This window comes from Oreochromis niloticus, linkage group LG5, assembly GCF_001858045.2.
Source record: "Oreochromis niloticus isolate F11D_XX linkage group LG5, O_niloticus_UMD_NMBU, whole genome shotgun sequence".
In the NCBI taxonomy this organism is placed as follows: domain Eukaryota; kingdom Metazoa; phylum Chordata; class Actinopteri; order Cichliformes; family Cichlidae; genus Oreochromis; species Oreochromis niloticus.
Window position 1 is genome coordinate 14,927,707 of NC_031970.2, and position 20,785 is coordinate 14,948,491.

Consider the following 20,785-nt stretch of genomic DNA (forward strand, 5'->3'; position numbering starts at 1 on the left):
CTAACCTCAGCGTTTTATTTTAAACAGTATCAATTTTATGACTCATCAATGAATAAAACATTAAAAACCTCTCTAGACTTAGCAGGTGATTATAAGCTAATGCATTCCCTTTTAATTTGTTGCCAGAGTGTGCGGTGGGATGCGTCATAGGCTGAGATTGCCTAGCACCCACCTCTAAATTAGTCTTTAGTAGGAGTCAATGGACATGAGCTGCTGCCTTTCTGCTCAAATTTTAAGACCTCAGTATGCTTCTAACAAAATGTGTTACACATTTAAGTATTTAAACCCCTCTCGTATTACACAGAAACCCATTTTAAGCACTTTTATGTTAATTTTAAATCTCATCATGTACTGTTTAAAAATGGTAAATGAACTGGTGTTTATATAGCATTTTCTTCTCTTACTGAAGATTTAATCGCTGTCTTTAAGAGCTTTTTACACATCATGTCCACACTCACAGATGCATTGGGGGCAATCTCGGGTTCAGTATCTTGCTCAAGGACATTTCGACTTATGGACTGGAGGAGCCAGGTATCAAACTATTTAAGATTCAGTTTTCATGACATGCTCTATCACCTCAGCCCCAGCTGCCCAATAAAACAACAAAACCCCCAAACACCTCCAAAATGGAGATATGGACTGTATAAAGGTTCTATCCAGTATGCTAGCTGTTCCTACAACTGTACTCGTCAGGACAGAGAACTCCTTTTTTGTGTCTGGAATCTCTCAATTTGGGGGTTACAACCCCTTATGCTGTTATTATCACTGGGACCACTTTACACTTCACCCTACACATCTGCTCCAATAGTTGCTTTAGCCCCTGGTACTTCTCAGTTTTCCTCATCCTCCTTCCTTATGATATTACTATCATCTGGGACTGCCACAACTGCTGCCTTCTGCTCTTTGTCAACCACCACGATGTCTGGTTGGTTACCCAGCAGCTGCTCGTCTGTCTGGAATTTAAAGTCCCCCAGGATCTTAGTCCTGCTGCTCTCAACCACTTGTGAGCTTGTCTCCCATTGGGACTTGGGGTCATTTAATCTTACACTAGGCCCATTATCCCAGTTAGAGTACACTGTGCCTGCTTGCATCTTACATCCTGCTCCTTCTACTGCGTTTTGGACTGCCTCTGGGGCACCTCTGCACAGCCTAAAGGTGTGATAGGCTCCTGGCTGAATGAATCTGTTGTTTAGGACTTGTTCTTGTGCTGCCGTGATCGAGCCATCTATCTTAGAGATAAAATAAGTCATTATTTTATTTCTTATTTTGCGCACCTCTTTTTGAGTTATTTTCTTTTTTTTAATGGAACCTTAACTTTTTTAACATTTTATGTACTAGATTCAAATAATTTGAAATATATACATTTATTAGTTTACTATACATTTGTTAAAGGAGGGAAACACCTGGATCATAATGCTAGTTCTATAATTATCGACATTCTGGAACTGCTTCCCAGTTTTCATTCCTTCACTTTCCAAATTGAATTTGACACCAGATCATTTTCCCCATTGTTTCTTTTTCCCTTCAGTTCCTTCCTCCATTTTCTTCTCTTTATTTACCCTTTTATCTTTTTATGAGGTGGTAATATTAAATTGAAATCATTTCATTTCTCATGATTTCGTTACATTTTTGCTGCATTCACTCATTTGTTCCTTCGCTGAAAGTGAGGATATTGGAAACCAAGGCAAAAAATATTTTGGTCTAATTGCAGGAACTTTTTCAACTCTTTAATTCAAACTGACAGAGCAAACGGACAAAGGATTTGGTCTGCATGAAGAGCACTTTCTGGAAACTTTCTTCCCAATGCCCTTTCTATTCGGATTATGTTCACTTTTTATGGTCTTTGATTAAGAAAAGTAGAAGAGAATAATCAAAGTAAGGTCAAACACTCAACATACTATAACTTACAGTATATTTTAAGACAGCTAGAGTGTCTTCTAAATTTTGCACTGCATACTGTTACATAGATGGAAAGCTTTGATGAATTTAGACTGGGGAGTTTATTTCAGTGAGCACTGGTCAAGAAGTGTGAAGGAATTTATTTTGACTTATTTGGTCACATTGCATGGACAGACAGATGTCAAACTAATTTTATTAGAAGCATGGAAAGTCACAATATTTGCAAATTTACCAGAGTTGAAAGTATTTCAGCTGAAGCAAAAAATCTTGCACTTGTTCCAGAGCTTTATAAATCTGCTTCATAAATGTACAGAGGCAAGTGGAGCATGGAGCCAGACTGGAGGGAGATGGCATCTGTTTGAAGATAATGCGGAAACAGAGAGGAGAGAATTGTTGGCACATCCCTGCAGTTCTTACCCAGAAACACAGCTGATGAAATTTAATGTTTTGGCAGTCAGAATTATTCAAAACAAAATAATCTGAAGACTCGCTGTTGTCTGACTAATAACCATTACACAATAACTAATGCAGTAAATAAATAAAGCTGATTGTATAGTCACTGAAGTAATACTAAGAATACAAATAAAAATGTCTAAGCAGTGTGGTTACGCTGGTATTTTGTGGGAACTGGAAGGCCACGGGAAAACAAACTGGTGATGTTGGTTTTAACAAGCAATGGTATTTTCCAGACAGGGAGGCTCTGAAGAATGAACCCATCAAGAAGTGTAGTAAGTAATGCTTTTCCATAATGGAAGTGCATTACTTACTGGAAACCCCCTCACTGTAAAATCTAATTAGTTCCCAGAACTCAAAAAAATTATGGAAACTCGTTGCCTCAAAAAAATTGAGTAAAGCTTAGCTAAAAATGACTAAGTTAGGACAACTTATTTACTTTGAGTACTCTGTACAAGCTCATTTGTTCCCAGAACTCAAAAAAATTGGATCAAGTTTACGTAAGATGACCAAGTTAGGGCAACTTACTCATTTTGAGTACACTGTACAGCCTTGTTAGTTCCCAGAACTCAAAAAAATTATGGAAACTCATTGCCTCAAAAAAACTAAGTAAAGCTTACTTAAGATGACTGTTAGGACAACTAATGTATAAGTTGTCCTAACAGTCATCTTAAGTAAGCTTTACTTAGTTTTTTTGAGGCAACGAGTTTCCATAATTTTTACTACTTAATACTGCAAGTCTGCAGTATTAAGAATAACTTGATATTTCTGACTGTACAATACTAATTGTTTACCTACTGACAAACATGTTAAGTTCAACTAAATGAAAAAACAATTTGTGGTACCATGAATATTTTTAAAAATAATTAACAACAATTTTTGTAATGACGTTAAAATGAGCCCAACTTTTATTTTCAAACACAACAAAGTATAACAGCCAACATACTGGACACTGTTCTGCTGAACAACAAACAATTATATTGCCATCACTGTTATAATCTTACAATGAAACAAAGTCTCAGATGTAATTATTCTGAAAATAAGTTTAGGCCTACCACAAGTTTGTTTTGTACTTACATTACTTATATAATCAAAATAAAATATTTGTTGTTCTGTCACAAGTGCAGTCTCTAATTTAAACAACACATTTGTTTTCCATTCCAACACATGAGCTGGAATGTTGTATTATTTTAAGGATGCTTGTTTCCAGTCCAGGCATCACTGCCTGAATGACTGTCATGGATCGAGGTGATCCAAATGTAGGTGCAGAAGAAAGTCTTTAACTTCCCTTAAGTACAGTGGCAGTGGATGTGGGTTGGAGATGCAATGAGCTTGAACCTGCAGGCGACCATCTTCACTGACCACACCATCTGTGACGGAGGACTCATCTCTCCTGTTGTCCTGCAAGCAAACAATCAGATTTTTTGGAACATGAACTTAATTGCTTTCTTAAAACATTTTTTTTCTGCATTTGGTATAGAACAGACTCCAATTTAGACGATCTCAGGCTCCCTCCCCACCGGAGAGGTGACATTCAATGTCCCAAATTGTCAGTCTGGATAGCCCTGACCACCACCCAACACACAATAATGTCATGAAAGCATCATTTTAAAAAAGGGCTATGCAAACATGGCCTCCCCTCTGTCAGTGTGCCCCAGGGTGGCTGTGGCTACAACGTAGCTTGCCATCACCAGTGTGTGAATGTGTGTATGAATGGGTGAATGACTGGATATGTAAAGCGTTTTGGGGTCCTTAGGGACCAGAAAAGCGCTATATAAATACAGGCCATTTACCAATAACTTTCATTCTAATGATGTGTAAAATGATTTTGGGCACAAAACAGATTTTGCTGTTAGAAAACTTGCAGACTTCACTATATACAGTGTAGACCCTCTAAACTAAGTTTGGGGGATGTGATCTTTCAAGAAATGCAGACCAAACTGTTGTTGTTTGTTTACTTACACAGCATGTCTTGTAGAATTAACTGTGGTCACCAGCAACAGCATAGTGCAGTCATATCTCAAGTCTAACAACAGAAGACAGGAAAAGATCAGTAAAGAAACAACTTCCCCAAACCAAAGCACAAATAAAACAACAAGTAAAACAGGCTGATCTAAAGTATGATTAAAGTTCAGCCTGATTAATATAAATGTCACTGACAGTTGCTAATATATTGGAAAACCAAAATACTTACCACTGAGTTGATGTCTTTCTGTCCAACAGCAGGAGTGCTGGTCCCGAGCCTCAAAGACAGTAAGAAGCAAGCAGAGGGAGAAAAAAACAGAACATTTTTCAGAAACTGATTTGATCCTTAATGGCTGTGCAATCATTGTAACATAGAGTTTGCTTATGTTGTTAAATAAAGGCTAGATTTGACATTAATAGATGCCACATATGTTCTAAAGCTGCCACAAAGCATGAAAAAAAATAGACGTCTCCGAAAACGTCGGAGCATTTTTGCAAATATGTGATGTCTTGATAAATCGAGCAGATATTTGAAATTTACACAGCTACATTCTCGCCTGAAAATATCTTAAAAGTTTATTTTGTGACCCAGAAAAAGTAATGTTTTTTAGCCGCGCTCCTCCGCCATTGCCGCGCTTACAAGTACGCACAGGCTCCGACAACCGTGGCCGACAAATGCGATCCTCCTTTTCCCCAGACTACCCTTTCTGGGTCACAAAATAACCTTTTAAGATATTTTCAGGCGACAATGTAGCTGTGTAATGCTCAAATATCTACTTAATTTATCAAAATATCACATATTTGCAAAAGTGCTTCCACGTTTTCGGAGAGCTCTGTTATCCACCCCCCACACCCCACACCTACCCCACCCCTAATGGCTGCACCTCCCGAAGAATTTTGTCTGGGCTCTTATCTCACTTATTTATTTCAAACAATCAACAGAAAATTTCACCACAGTTTTATGTAAGGTTTTTAAGGCTGTGGTGTTAATCTTTAAGTAACATGAGCCCAGCGGCAGCAGCAACGCTAGGCTAACACTAACTAGCTAGCAAGATTTTAAACCTGGTGCTAAACTAAGAGAAGCCACAAAATCAGTTTGAATAAGAGTAAACATTTACTCACCAAGTCAGTGTATCAGGTAAAGATCCACAGCAATGACAACAATAATATCTTGAGCTGAGGCTTCTCCAAGTTTGCTCAACATATTCCATAAAAAATGCACCGTGAACATGCGGACTGATCCGAGAGGGAGGAGGACGGTAGTCACGTGGCATTTTCAAACCACATCTTTCATCCTTCCGCACTGAGAAGCAAAACTTCCAGCTTACTTAGTTTTTCTAAGTTAAGACAAATCAAATAAATGGAGTTTATCAGCGTTTTTGCATAAAAAGTACTGGTAACTTATTTAAATTGAGTTCTAATAACAAATTGATAAAAATTGAGTTCAGCCTATTTAATATTTTTAATTAAACACAATATTACATTTTACAGTGCTCCAAAGAGAGTAAGCATAATTGCCTTTATCCTTTTTTGATGAGAATTCTTGCCATATACAGAGTTGCCCAATCACTCTGAAAATATCTTTAGGCGACAGTTTCAGCAAATTCAGCGATTCATTCATTAATTTTGCCCATTAAGCACACACATCTTAATAAATGACTATTTATTAAGATTTATTAAGATTGTGGGACATCACTGTGAGATGGAAGTTTTGTAGTTAACTGTAAACTTCCACCTCTATCTTTGCACTCTTTCCTACTTTACTGCCTCCTCACTGTATCCATCAAAGCTGCTAATAAAAACCCTTTGGTGGATGCTGGTCCACTCAGCCTCCTTGGGGAAAAGGATAACTCATTTCTTCAGAGAGAAAATATATATTTAGAGAGAGGGGGCAACTACTCATAAGTTTTGCTGACCAGCAAATTTCCACCATGGGGATTGGAAGGGCAATCTTTTTAAAACTTTATACTTCTTCAGTTAATTCATTATCTGAGGAATGTAGTATCATCATACCCCTGGGGTATTTGTCTAATTTCATGAAAAACATTTATTCTCCACACAGCAGGCTCAGAGGCAACTAAACTACCTAAGTGGTTTAAAAAAAATCATGCCAGTTTGACGTTTGAATGCAAAAATGTCTTCATATTTAATAAATAAAATTAATCCAAAATAGACATTTACACCAGTTTTTACATGTTATATATGTCAGTATTTAATGCACTGATAAGGCCAGTGACAAATTTTGTTATACTGAGTAATCAGCTTCTTAAACTGCTTTCGTAGCATTAGCACTTAAGAAATGTTAGCTAGGGGTCATATGAACATACTTTCATAATTTAAGACTTCTGACATGAAAAAACTTCACATCGTAATGCAAATTGTGTTTGCTGGGTCTTGTAACATACAAGAAATCATTAGCAAAAGTTAAGACAACAGACAACTTGTAGATCCATTTTGAGTTGTCCTACTTCATTAAAATACATCATTGTTTAAGTGGTAAAAAAACATGAATCTGTGACTCCACAGTAGTAATCTCAATCATTCGAGGCTGTACTAGCACAGAGCAGGCCATCTAGAAGGAATATGCAAACATTAAAGTGAACCAGCTCAATTTTGGGACTGTGAACTCAGTACTGATCTCTGAATTATGAATGATCATTGTGAGCTAGTTGACTTTAATCTTTACGGCATGAGCTTCGAGCTAGTTCTTGCAAAGTGTGAACTTGCACAACATTTGCAGCCACCCGACTGCTGTTACATACTGAATGTGCTGATGAGAGTTTATGCACAAAACAAATGATCTCTTTTTCCATTAACAATGATTAAGTGATGCAGATGACGTTTGATGTTGTGAATTATTTAACCAAACACACAAAATAAAAGAGTGTACTTTCGATCAAATTATCTCTACGTGGTGCAGCAGTCAATTTCATCGGAATCAATTATCTCCCCACACAGGGGAATAAATTACGAGTGGTTCCTCTAGCCATTGCTGAATTATGAACCAAGCATGTTAATAACTGCCCCCCTCCTCAACTGCCCCTAAATCTGTTAAAATGTATTCCCAACACATTACTTCTTTAGCTTTTATCATGTTCAAATGTGACATTCCCCAAGGATATTAGTGTTATATTTGTTTTAAATTGCAACAGAAAAGTTGCATTCAGAAAACCTCCAGCTGGGTTTGTACCAGTGATAGTGCCAACAGTCTTTCTTTTCAGGATAAAGTGACACAGTGAAATCTGATATATCGTTATTGTTATTGCAGTTGGACTAAATGTTTCAGGCAGACATGGATAAATAATACACAGACACTCACATCAGTGTGACTAACACTGATAAACTCTAGGGGTTTTTATAGACTGTGGTTGGTGGCTGGATGAGAGGACGAGGTTTTAGGATGGATGACTGAATGATGGATGGAGGAAATGGGAGCCAAAGCAGTTGGCAGCATTTGAGCTGCTGGGAATGACAGGGCAATACTTTATGGAACAAGATGCATCTCTAAAGCAGCCAAGCAAAGAAGTGCAGACAGCCACTGAAAAAAAATACAAATGATGAAGCTGGCTGATAATTATCATCATTAACAATCACACCTCTCTTAGTTAGCATGAACTAAAGGTCAAAGAAATATCTAGAAATCCATTTTTCCTCAGTATCGCTTGTCCCCATTTTGCAGGGAGCAGCTGTCAGTCAAACTGTGTGGGTGTGAGGCCTGTTGGTGGCTGGTGTCACTTAGTGCACAGGCTTACAATAGCATAATTCTCTGCACAATATTCCTACCCTCACAAGTAACAAGTACTAACTTAGAAATACTCATAAAAAAAACCATGATGCTGCCTTTCTGAACTATGACAAAAATGAAATTTAAAAAAAAATGGTTTGATAAAACCTTTAGAATGGGCAGTTCGTTAAATCACCAAGTTAGGATTATTTAAATGAGTCTCTCTTCTAGTTTGTATATTTTTATTTAATTAGCGGCTATAAACGTACTAATGATGTCTATAATACACCAAACTATCCACATCACATTTGTAATGAAGATCACTGATAGAGAAAGACTATCCTACAGAAACAGTTCACTAGAACCAAACACTGGGACAAACCTTACTACAATGAAATGTCCTCAAACCAACAAAATATTGTTTAGATTATTTTATAACATACAGTCCAGAGCTGGAGAACTTAAAGAAATAAACTAAATGGAATTGGGGAAATTGAGAGTGGCGATATAATGAGCCAGATCTCCCCTAAATCACCATTAATCGGGTTCATGGGACTTCCCACTATACATGATAAACTGGTCTGAGGCATTTTCAGCCAGACTCCCAGCTAACATGGTTGAGCCCACAGACTAGAGGATCCTGTGAGTGGAATAACATTATTTTACACTGGTAGATAAAAAGACATTTGCAGGATAGGTTAGCATAACAAAAATATAAACACAATTAACATGAATTACGCCATGAATAGTCACTACCAGGACACCCACAATATTAACAAAACAAATAGAAGCTGTTTGGATTTAAAGGCCACCAAATACCCTGACTTAAATAAAGACTTGGATTTTACTAATTTGCCTTCAGAGATGCATTTGATGCTGTGTGTGTTAAACTGATTTAGATTGACACTGACTGGAATTGGCTGATTTAATTTGGGATCCTGCGTTTGCCCAGGTTTTGGAAATTCCTGCTACCGGTGGAGTTTCACTGGTAGAATATCCTCACTGTAGGTGGTAACTTGCCATTGGTGGAGCACTATAAGTGGAAAAGCCCCACTGGTGGAAGCAACTGGAAAAAGTGATTTCATGAACTTTATTTTATTCTGTGAAAAGGCTTGTGCGCTGGAATATTTTATTAGGTTAAACATAATCACATTGGGAGAATGTTAATTATCATCAGGAAATATTTACACTTTCATTTGAACAGAAAGTGCTTTCCAGTTCTTTGATGATTTAGCCGATATATACGTTTTTAGCTTGAGTGTTTATTTTGTTTACCCAAAACTGGCAGTAAACCTACAGAATAAGTAAATGTTCAAGTTTTTCTGCATTATCTCACAGATAGACACCAGTTTATCAGCATCAATAACCATATCTCCTCCAACAGCTCCCATGTCCTAGGGCTTCCCCAAGGCTTCTCCACTTGATCCTCTTCAGTTCACACTGTACTTGCTCCATGCAAATGAATGTTTGATTGGATGTCCGCCACGACTTAATGTACACAGCACATTAAGTAGCAGCAGAAGCATAGAGCGTTCTGCTCTGCTCTCTGCACTCTATAAATTATAAGAAAATTAACATTAAAATTGTATGTGTCTGAGTAATAGAGTAAAACATCAACGGAAAGCACAGGTTTTTTCCGTCTATCATGCTCAAACTGTTTCCTGAGGCTAAATGGTAACTATATTATATTTTGTATAAATCCATGTTCCACTTGCTAAATGTAATTTTTATTTTTTATTTTAAACTGGAAAAGGAAGACACGGGCAAGCACATCAGATGATCTTGTTTTGGTGAGACCGCATATTTTATTACTTCACATATTTTTGTTGAAATATAACATATATTTCACTGTCACCGTGTTCATTGTTAGTGCTTTGTTTGGAACAGCAGTGTTTTCAGCAAATTAGCTTGAAACAACAAAAGAGACCATGCTAAACAGATAATGAATCTGTTAAATGGAAATTAGCAACAGTGATGTTATTAATGCAAATAACCTATAATGCCTGGGGAGTGTAATTAGACTATACACACGTAAATACACACAAAATTCCCCATTTATTCCAGGATTCTGCCTGCGCTGGGAGTCGGGGTGTTGGACAAGGGTCATAATAATTAGCTGCTTATCAGTTTAACTGTATAAGGTCAAAACACAGAAGGAAATGAACCTGAGCATTTGTGTCCTCCGCTGCAGTTCCACAGCTACTGGGAAATGAGCCTGAACCAATCAGTGTTTCTTCTGACACATGCTTTTTAACACACTCGTTAACAACACTTCCAAGTCTTTCTTGGCTCGCCCATCTTTCTTTCTCTTGCCATTGAAATGCAACTGTGTCTGCGAGATATACTCCTAATGTCAGGTTTCCATTAAGAGTCATCAGGCTGCAGAAAGCTGGAAACTTGTGCAACCCAGAGTAAAGTAAAGAGGTGTCTGGATTTTTTGTTTTGTTCTTGTGTTTTTGTTCTCAGTTAAAGCATTTCTGTTATCCCCTCCATACGTCTCGACCTCTTTATTTTACCACTATCAATTATTTCTTCCATCTCTCCTTTTTATCTCGCCTCACCCCTCTTATCTTTCAGGTCATGTTTTAGGTTGTTTGACTAATCTTTGAATGGCTTAGTAACATTTTCATAAAAATTTGATCTCAAATGCATCTATAATTCAACACCAGCCTCACTTTATCAGTCATTAGACGTACATACACAGAAAACTCTCTGAGTTCTCATACTCAGTGTTAGCCTTACTCTTTCCTCCTCCTTTTCTATGCCTTTCATCAAGTTTTCATCTAAGTTTTCGTCCTACCTTCCACTACATTCTTTGTTTTTTTTCTCTTCTTAGTATCTCTTTTGATCTCTCCTACTCTCCTTCGCTCTGCTTTTGTCTCGTCTTTCCTTCCATTTCCCACATCTTCTCTTTCTTTTTTGAATGTAATCATTTTCTTTTTTTTCCCTCCTTTTCTCTTGTCACTCTTCTTTGTTTTCCTTTTCCCATCATCTGCTTCACTGGACAGCTCTATTTCAAGCTTGTTTTCCATTTCACTTTACAAGTTAAACCACACAGCGTTTGTCCCAGTCATTCCTCTCTACATCCAGCATCACATAAGAGTCAGAGAGTAAATGTTGTATGTGTATATGTAATCTATATCTTTCCTGATATAGAAAAAAAGCACACTGTTTTTCCATTTTTGTGCTTTTATGGCAAGTAAATATTTAGTTTAGTGGTTAATTTAAAAAAAAAAGTTATATGGTAGTTTATTAATTAAAAGCTTAACAAGGAAATAAATGTGAGTTCAGGCAAACCTACATCAGCTGACAATGAGTGTGTGCTACTATAATTATTATACTTTATATTCAGTGAAAGAAAACAAAATGAGACAACTCGCATAGTCATTGCAAACTATGTCCCACAGCTAAAATGTTTACAGCAGTAAATGTTATAAATGATCAAGATATTATAAGGCTAAAGTTAGATTTTGTCAGGCTACTTGGCAACCATGCTAACATTTCAGTCTCTGTCTTATCAACAACTCAGCTGACTTAGTCTAAATGCTGCACTTAAGTCTTGCGTGGCCTATTTTAAAATAATAAGTATTTTTATTTTATTTTGTGTATTATGTGTTATAGTAGATTACCTCATCTACTTACTTAGCTATAGCTTTGGTAGACACGTTTGCTGTTTTAACTCCCCATTATAAAGGAAAACTGTACAATGCAGTGGCTACAGAACTATGAGGCCTTAGACATTTACATCACTTTCATATAAATCTTGCTTTTCACTAAGCAGTTCTGTTGGTGGAACAATGGCCTGTTCGCACTCAATGTGTCATTCAGCCCTTAAACTCAAATGAAAACTAAAAACTACCAAGACCATTCCCACTGGATGAGTAAAATTCATAGAGTCAGAACATCAAAATTTAGGATTTGCACTTGTCAGAAGTGTTCAACTTAAAGAAAACTGGTGAAATATGTGACAAATGAGACAGTACAGATGGAGAAGAGTACAGAGTGAGAAGAGACACTGAAAGGGGATGAGAGATAAAAGAGGAAATAAGCAGATGATGGAGAGGAGGAGAAGGAGGAGGAAGAAAGCTCTCCATCTGTTTCTGCTGAGTCACGAAGGTGGCTGAGTTCTGAAATGTCAGGACTCCTCTTGACTCTTGACCGCGCACACACACACAAACACACAGTATCTGTACGTAGAGCAAAGCTACAGAGCATTAATGACAGTAAAGCTGAAAGCTTTGGCAAAGCCAGAGAGTCGAGAGAGAAAGAAGATGCTTACAAAGACGGCAAACAGAGGAGAGAAAGCAGTCTCTCAGTTGACTATTCAGTAAACAACCAGCCAGCCAAGAACATCACCAGTCAGTGTACCATACAAGCATATTCATGAGCTCCATTGTCAGAAAATCAAACACAAGAGACACAAACAAACAAACAAAAAAGAACTGCATTATAAAACAGGAATTTGTGAACACGGTCGTTTCGGGCATGACATTTTTTTTTTTCGAGTAGCTGACAACAAACTTGTAGTGAAGAGCATCAGAGTTTTCAGAACAGCCCCCTTTCACAGGAGTATTATCATGATTGATAGCTGTGTTAGACATATAATTAACTGGATTATGTTTCTACAAACTGTTTTTAAAACTATACCAAAAATAAGTGACCTAAAATCTAGGAAATCTCACACAATCTGAACGTGTGACATGCAAACTGTGCAAGTATAATCCCATTCTGACTGCTTCTTTACTGCTTCACCACAGTGGACAGCTACTACACTATGGCACCATTATAATCTCATTTTTAACAATTAGTGGAAATGTATACAAATATTTAGTCAATCTATTTGCCAAAATAAAGCTTGACAGCTACTAACGAATCAGGTCAAAAGCCCACAAGCTGAATATTCTAGCTCATTTAATGGACATGAAAACAATTCTCAGTAGAATATCACAGAATGCATCGCATTACCCAGGTTTACTTATCACAGTGAGAAAAAAAGGTTTGCGTGCCACACTACCATTATCTGCCCGCTGGCTAAGTGTGCTAGTGTGTATCCGGTCTGCATGCAGGTGTGTCTCCAGGGGAGAAAAGGATAGACCTGTGTGAGTGGGTGTCTGTTTGCATGTGATGTGTCTATGTAAGCTTCAGTGGGTCAGTGTATGTGTTTAATGTTGAATGTGTTTCAGCTCTGCAATGTACAATTTATAAAAGAAAGTTAACATCTCCCATAGAACAAAAGGATAAATCATATCACATGCATAGTTAAAATATGTGCCAATTTATTTAATAAAGAAGCCTAACTGAAGTCAAGGTCATGCAACAGAGAAAAACATTAATATGGCTTGTTTGCATGCGGCTGGTAATGCTGTATGTCATCTCGTGCTCCCCCACTTCCTGCTCACTTTCTGCTCTAGTTATCCAGTAAACATTGAAGAAGTTTTTCCTGAAGCACAAGTGTAGGAAAAGTGCTCTTTTTTTAAGTGATGTTTTTGGGAAACAAGTTGAAAATCACTGGAAGTTTGTTGTTAGCAGATGGTGGAAAATGTGAGCCTGTTGTCATTTCTAGGGTGTCACATGCTGCCATTCTGTCAGATAGAAAAACTGTACTCTGATGTCATTTTGGTGATATTTACTGCACTAATGTGGCAGATCTTTAACTTTTACCCCATGCATGTGAACGCCTGTAAAACACTCCTTGATGTCACCTTTAAACACACCCAGGAAGCATAATTGTTCTACATGGAGTGTTACTATTGTGACGGAACAAAACTGAAGTTTTACTAAACATCACCACATTTTTTTTAGTTTCTAAATGTAATCAATAAGTGAAAGAGAAAGAGGAAAAAAGTGAAAGCTCCAAAATGAGACCTGAACTATGGCCTCCTGGATGACAAACTTGCAACTTACTTCTCTTCCTCCCACTAAACAGATCTTAGTAGAACAATATTTTGGGTGTGTTTGGTTTAGGGAATAGTGCAAGTCATCTGCTAATTACATGTAAAAGTGTCTGTGAGCAAGCTAATGAATCCAAATTGTCCCTAAACCATCCAGCATAGCAAGGTGCTCGCAAAAAGACATCTACGTTTTCCTCACTTTTAGAACTCATTAACTTGACAAATGACATATTTTCAATCTAACCACACGTTCCATTTTGTCACATATCGTTTCCACTCTCCTGTGCATTATTTGATTTTTCTCTCCTTTGACTTGTTTTTTCCTTAATGCCAGCTACACTTATTTTTTTTGGTATTCATACATCGTCCACCTGCCAATTTTAGCTGCCACTTTAAACTCTGTTTTTAATATTGCACTTCTTGAAACATTTTTTCATCCAAATGGCATCTCTCATTCTGACTCCCAACCCTTTCATGCATTAATATAAGCTGCTGAGGCTTGAGGGAGGCACTGACAGTCTTTACAATCACAGAAGTTGATGGGTTCAGTCCTTGTATTCTCTCACGTGTCATCAAACAGCTGCAAGCAGCTATAATGGCTCTCGGAAAAACCAGAATCCACTGAATTACTGCAACAACAGAACAAAAAGCTTCATCATTTTTAAGAGCAAAAGGAGTTTTTGAGAACACATTAAAAAGGTCAATTAAGAAAAATGTGTAGGTGTCAAAAATGTATTCTGTTTTGTGTACACTCCAATCAACAAAACTGGTGTACTTTTTATTTAGTCTTGGCTTGATTCTAGATTTAAACATATCTGCACCTTGGTGTACGTGCTGCCATCTCTACATGGAAATGACCATCATTACCAAAGAGGACAGGAAGGTAACAAGAAACAAAGGAGAGCAGGTTTTACGTTTCACATTTATGTCATAGGATCCAGTTCTGAGAGAAACATCTGGAGTGACACCTGCACTAGAAAAAAGTAGCCTGCTCGACCAAAAAACTGAACTTACCCCCCAGCTTTACTGCTACAGAGAACTAGAGACAAAATGGTGGACATTCACCCTTCTGTACGTCTCTATTTTATAGTCATTTCAAAACACTGAAAGCCACGAAGCAACAACAAATCATTTCCTGAAACAAATATGACTGATTTGACATCATAGCCATTGCTATAATCTGTGAACTTTCAGTAAATTAAATGGAAATCCAAGTGCCTTTGAGCAACCAAAAGGCAGCTCCGGGAACCGGAAAATAAATCGAGTGAAAACTGTACTTTCTCCAGTAGAGTGACACTTGACACTTGAGACTGGCTCCTTTTGTATCCATCCATCCATTCTCTCCCAGTTATCCAATCCTAGGCAAAACTTTCTATCCTGTACTATTAATTCGTGCTTAAAAAATGCATGTGCAGGCTTGAGAACTGCCTTTTTCTCATTTCAGTTGCCCCCTTAAGGCAGATCATCTTCTTCCATCTCATCTTATCCCTAGCATCCTCTTCTCTTACACCAAGTGTCTGCATGTCCTCCTTCCCTATATCAGTTAACCTCCCCTGCAGTCTTCTCTTTTCCTCTTACTTGGGAACTGCATATCCAGCATCCTAGTTATGGACCAAAGGATACTGTGACATGAATGAGGACCCGCACACACAGCTTGCGAGTTACTACATGTTTTATTGTTTGGGGTTTTTTCAACAATCAGGTGCAGCATTCCAGCTGCCACCCACACACAAAACACCCCACCTCAGGTCCCACCACATGCTTTATAGGGGAGACATGATCAGCTGATGGAGCTCAGGTGTGTGTCAGCCTCCCCTGACACCACACCCTGAACCCACTCCTCCACCCCTCCTGAGCCACAAACCACACCCCGCCACAGATATTTAACAGTACTGTATAAATGTCTGTGCAAACATCTTGAGCCACAGTTCATTTCTTTTTATTTTGCTTGTAAAGAGCCAGAATTTCTTCTAGTTTTAAGAAATCGCTCTATACGCTTTCTGGCTTTTGAAAGTATTTCTTTTCACATTGAATGCTTTTTCATTCATTTTCAGTCCAGCCCTTGAAGTTGCTGTTATCCTTCTATAACAAATCACACATGACATTTGCCTCCACCCACTCCAACCTCCCTGCTCTCTCTTCTTCACCTGTCTTATTGAGTGTATGTTTCTTCTGATAGTTGACCCCAGCTATTTAAACTCAAGCACCCTCACTACCTCTACTGCTACCCTCTCTCTCATTTCCACACAAGTATTCAACCTTGCCGTTACTGAGTTTTGTTCCTCTTCTCTCCTGAGCATGCCTCCAACTCTCCAGGAACCTGCTCCCCACTCTCACTACATACCGTTGCATGCAATCATCATAGTCCACAGAGACTCCTGCCTGACCTCATCTATCAACACCACAGCAAACAGCAAGGTGTTCAGAGCTGATCCCTGACCCAGTGCTGTCCCCACAGTATTCCACTATATTACCTGGCATAACATGCTAATGCTAACTTTGTTATTTATCCACAGTCAGTGTAAACAAAAACATGACAGCTTCAGCATTAACATATTCTAATGAAGTGATACACCTCTAGTGTGACAATGCTAGCTTGACCAATAATAATTAAACAGAGGAATAAATAAAAAATACTCAAATTGTAATTAAGACTAGATTTTTTTCCACTGGTGCTGATAAGTTGAGCAAAACTATCAATGTAGAACATGGTTTATGTACATGTAACATTTTTAATACACAGTTTTAAATGATAAATTTTTAAATAAACCTCAGTTACTATTGATACAAATGAAATTCATATGGCTAATTCAGGATCTTTTGATATGGACTTGGATCCTTGCCACAACATTTCTAAAAAAAAAAAAAAAAAAAAAAAAAAGCAGCTATAAAAAGCTATAAATATTTAACAAAGAAATGTGACATAAAAATGATTTTTCTCTAACCTGGTATATACATGCTTAACAATACTGGATCATTCCACTGTGTGTGTATAGCTAAACCCCAGAAAGGAAAAAAAATCACTAATTATGCTACCATCCACAAACACTAATGAGTTTCTACATATGGAGCCAAAATGCAGTAACATCTATTTATCATCGGCTCAGAGTACTAAATAATTAACAAAACCATTCTAATAATTCAGAATCATTATTTATTCATCCATGTTTTCGTTTTTCTCTTTTTCTATCAATACAGCTGTCTGAACACATGCGGTACAAGAACACTGTGTAAAAGTGAAAGAGCATCTAATTTTCACAGTGCTGTAGCTCTCACTGTGACAGGTTTTATTATGTCACTAAGCTGTGAGTCTGCGTTCACCGAGCTAATTTCAAGAGCAATATTGTCGCTGTCAGAACCTTTCATCTCTCCTGTTTTTTTTTGTTTGTTTTTTTGCTTTTAACTGATCTGAAGGTTTGCATGCAACTCTGCGGGGTGAGATATTTTTTTAAAATGCTAAAGGCTATTCACGGACTAAAAAACCTTTCAGCAAATGAGTGCAGAGGTCTGCACAGAGATGTCTGAGGAAACAGAGAGAACTGAACAGTTTAAAAAAGAAAAAAAGTTCTACATTTGTACAGTGCAGTGACATGGGCACTCCACCGGCCTATCAAATATGTGCAAGCTTTTTATAAGATATACCTCATATTATTATAAACTACTAAACACTGTTTTGGTATTAGAGAACCCTTAAAACCTGCGAATTTGAATTGCAATTCATCCGCTCTCTTGCGCTTCAGTCATGCACCCATCAATAAAGCATTTTGAAATACAATGCCTTTCTCAATCTGAATGCACAGCAAGGCTCAAAAATGCCTTCAAAGCCTTGCAATTAATGCCTAATGTGCTTTGTTATTCAGCAGGATATGTTCCTTAGTTCCATTTTGCATATAAAAGCTTTTCACCTGAAAACACCACCTGCCAGGACTCATGCCTAAGCACTAAACACTGACAAGTGAACCAGGACTAAACAAAGATATAATTTTGTGACCACTTATACTGCTATTAGATATGTGTGCTGGGGTTAAGGTAGCACTATTCTACCCATACATAGTGTGGCGCACAAACAAAAACGAAACAGCCACTGCTGCTGGTGAGTGAGACACACTGGGGAGTTTATTTCCTCGCTTCTAGGATGAACAGAAAATGATGTCGTCTATGGCAGTGAGAGGGTACCGAGTGCTGGTTAACCTCACTCACATACTAAAATGGTGTATGTGGTAGTTATCATAATCATCCGAGCAGGCGAAACAACATTAAGTCACAGCATTTGCCTCACTGACTTTGAAAAATAAATGAACTTCTTTAAACTTTGAACTTTTTTAAAGGCCCACTAAATAATTTGAAACGTTTTATATGTGCAAGAAGGCTAACACTCATTGGCTCTAATAATTACATCCTAACAAACAAGATGTCAAGCCTCAGTCGTAGAACCAAGAAACCTGCTGGAAACTCTGTTGTTGAAAGGAAACAGGACCCATACTTTTCCACTGCAGGGAATAAATTCTATAAAACAGGTGAGCAGTAGCTCTCTACCAAGAAATGAGTCTCTCTCCTCCAGACAATACAGAGTTTTGTGTTTGTGTCAAACTGCAAACTGATTGATTTCTCTGCAAAGAGGCAAACCTCAGAAATGTATAAAGAGGGAGAATTTGGTCTGGTTTCAACAATATATTCAGCATATCCATCAGTCATCACTACAAGCACAGTACTCATACCTATGCATTGATATAAGCATGTTTTTCTATGCTAAAGGCTTTGTCTAACATTCACGCACACATTTTGAAGGATGTATCAGGAGCAACTTGGGATTCAGTAACTTGCCTCAGGATACTTTGACATACAAACTAGAGGACCGGCTCTACCTCCTGAGCCACAACCACTCTTAATCAAACAGTTCTTGAAAGCACCTGCAAGACTTAAATACACAAAAGTATTAATAAGTGGAGCTTTTGGAGTATCAGATACGTGAGAGTAAAAGTTAAATATTGTGGCTGCCAACTTATTAAATTGTTTTTGAGAATCTGTCCGTAATTGAAACGTAATGATTATAATTCCAAATATATCTCATTTCTCATCAAGAACAGACAGAGCAACACAAACTAACCCAGATTCATAAATTTATTATAAGTGCTCTCTGGCAATATGACGAAACACATTTGCAGAATCAAGCAAACTAAGAAACCACAGCTGCAGCAGCCTGAATCCTCACTGATCTGATAAGTAACTGAACTGTCAAGAGTTTAGACGAATAAAAACAAATGCTGCCTATAATAATGGGGAACAGAAAAAAATCTTGATCACTTATGAAGCACTTGATACAAAGTTTTCTGTGTATGTGGAGGAGACGGATGTCTCACCAAACTGTTTATATAAATTTACACCTTCGCTTACTTCTTATATTAGCAAATGTTTCGTTTTTTGTTTGTTTTAAACTCTCACAGACTTCATTTTGGCACAGAAAAAGAAGTTTGATTTTAAAATCCAGTACACACAACGGCAGGTTGGTGTATTCAGGTTATACAGCATGTCAAAACAGCTCTTAAAGGAGCCAAGTACAGAGTGACGGTTTACAAGAGCAAAAAAGCTCTCAGCATGCACTGAAGCTCATATCTGCAAAAACAGGAATAAACAGCCAGTCTGCTGATATTACACACCAGAAACGCTGAACAGGACATGACAGAGTAACAAGCCCAGCCTGTCAGCTCCTGGTCTGCTTCACGAGGAACGACAGTAAAACAGACTTTAGTGTCTGTTTGTGTCTCTGTCTGTGTGCAGCTGCAAACACGTATTCACAGAACTGAGATCACTCTTCGGGCAAAAGCAGTCCCGTCAGAGACACGAGCAGTTCGGTGGAATTTGATCGGTCCATGAAACACCTGCCCATAAGCAGCAGCATCAGCAGCACCAGCATCCCCACATCTGCCATGCTGCACCCGCAGCATTCAAATATAAGATACATAAAAATCCATTTTGGACTGTACAAGAATTTAAAAAAAAAATGTTGTGTGATTAAGATGGGGTGGGCAAACTGAGGAGCCAAACTCATGAAAATCCAAATAAATTTGTAAGAGATTAAAAAAACAGCACATTTCATTTAAAAAAAAAATTGAACAAAACGTAACAAAAAAAGAAACTGAAAATAAAGACAAGAAAAGGCAGAAGACTGGTTTTCCCTCCAACAACAACACAAAGCAGAGAGTAAAGAGCTCCGGCAAAGACTTGCAGGATAACAGAGAAATCCAACAGCTAAAAAACAAGGGGATGGGGGTCAAAAAAGAAGACAAAAAAAAGAAAAAGAAGGGATATCAAACCTGAAAGAAAGAAAGAAAAAATGAAGACAAGAGGAGGGGAAGAACTGACCTTCCAACGTAGGAGGCAAAAACGCTGAAAGAGGCTGACGGTGAGAAGGTGAGAAGAGCTGACAGCGTGCGGGGACGACGTCCGGAGTGCGCTCGGTAAACGGGCTGAAGCTCTGAGTGCCGGAGCAGCCGCTGGAGCTGCGACAAACAGCAGCAGCGTGTCGACTGGAGCAAACCACTGAGCACTGGCAGGGAGGGGGAGCTGCTGCTGGGAGCTCTGTGGGTAATTTGGCACCTGGATTAAAAAGCGCACGACAAAGTCACTTGCAAGGAAAAACCAAAGAAAATTTACTGCATGTGTCTAATTTTCCATGGCTGCTGGTAGCTCATTGCCCAGATTTTCCAGTAATCATAAAGCAGTCCATTCATTGTTCATTCACAGAACACAGGCTTAAAAAATGTGGACCCATTGTTAAAAAAAAAACATACATTTACATAGAGAAAAAATATCATGTAATTGTTGGTCTATTACTTAATTACTTTGTTGTATT

General features: G+C 38.0%; 1 protein-coding gene across 2 annotated transcripts in view; it reads right to left on the bottom strand.

The window, feature by feature from the left end:
* The window catches only part of raly (RALY heterogeneous nuclear ribonucleoprotein), a 113,100-nt gene extending 92,581 nt beyond the window's left edge, over positions 1–20,519 (bottom strand). The window contains exon 1 of one of the 2 annotated variants that reach the window (XM_003448436.5): positions 20,296–20,519. The gene's annotated coding sequence lies outside the window, so the exon portion shown is untranslated. The remainder of the gene's footprint in view (positions 1–20,295) is intronic. The other variant, XM_005453612.4, reaches the window with a different exon arrangement.
* Positions 20,520–20,785: the final 266 nt, after the last annotated feature.